This window comes from Hylobates moloch, unplaced genomic scaffold, assembly GCF_009828535.3.
Source record: "Hylobates moloch isolate HMO894 unplaced genomic scaffold, HMol_V3 SCAFFOLD_2, whole genome shotgun sequence".
Classification (NCBI taxonomy): Eukaryota; Metazoa; Chordata; class Mammalia; order Primates; family Hylobatidae; genus Hylobates; species Hylobates moloch.
Genome location: NW_026652277.1, coordinates 52,501,651 through 52,502,698, shown reverse-complemented (window position 1 = coordinate 52,502,698; position 1,048 = coordinate 52,501,651).

Sequence of the window (1,048 nt, the reverse complement as noted above, 5' to 3'; positions counted from 1 at the left end):
TTGTTGTTTGCTTGAATTTTTTTTTTTTTTTTTTTTTTTTTTTTTAGATAGGATCTCACTCAGTCACCCAGTTTGGAGTGCAGTGGCACCATCTTGACTCACTGAAACCTCCACCTCCCAGGTTCAAGTGATTCTCATGCCCCAGCTTCCTAAGTAGCTGAGACTGCAGGTGTGTGCCATGATGCCTGGCTAATTTTTGTACTTTTAGTACAGATGGGATTTCACCATGTTGGTCAAGCTGGTCTCAAATTCCTGGCCTCAAGTGATCTGCCCACCTCAGCCTCCAAAGTGCTGGAATTACAGGCATGAGCCACTGCACCTGGTCTTTGATATTTTTAAATCCTTTTATTTTCAATCTATTTATGTCTTTGAATATAAAGTTTCTCCTGCAGACAACATACAGTTAGAGCATGTTTTTAAATCAAGTCTGATAACCTCTGCTTTTTGATTTAATTGTTTAATTTACCCTGATAAGAAGTTTCTGTTGCATGTATTTCATCCAGTATACAATTCATACTTTTCCATTCTTTTCCATGTTTATAATTTGTTGTTAGAAACTGGACATTTTAGATAATATATCATAGCAACTCTGGAAACTTGTACCCCACCCCCCTCTAGGATTGCTGTTATTATTTTCTTGTTTATTTGTTTAGTAAGTGCTGAGTTATTTTAGTTGAAGTCTATTCCCTCACTTCTCAACATACCCACCATGGTAAGCCTCTGATACTCTCTGATCAGGGAGGCACAGTTCTGGGTGTATCCAACAATTATCCTGGGATGGTAGTGGTACTGGTAAGATTGTCTCCCACCCTTTCCCTGATTATACCTAGCTGTTAAATTCTACTAATTTCTGGCCTATTGCTTAATTGTTTCCAACAGTGCCCTGGAACATAATTTTTTCTTTACAAATAAATCCAATTGGCTGGGCATGGTGGCTCATGCCTGTAATCCCAGCACTTTGGGAGGCCAAGGCGGGTGGATCACCTGGGGTCAGGAGTTTGAGACCAGCCTGGCCAACATGGCGAAACCTCGTCTCTACTAAAAATAC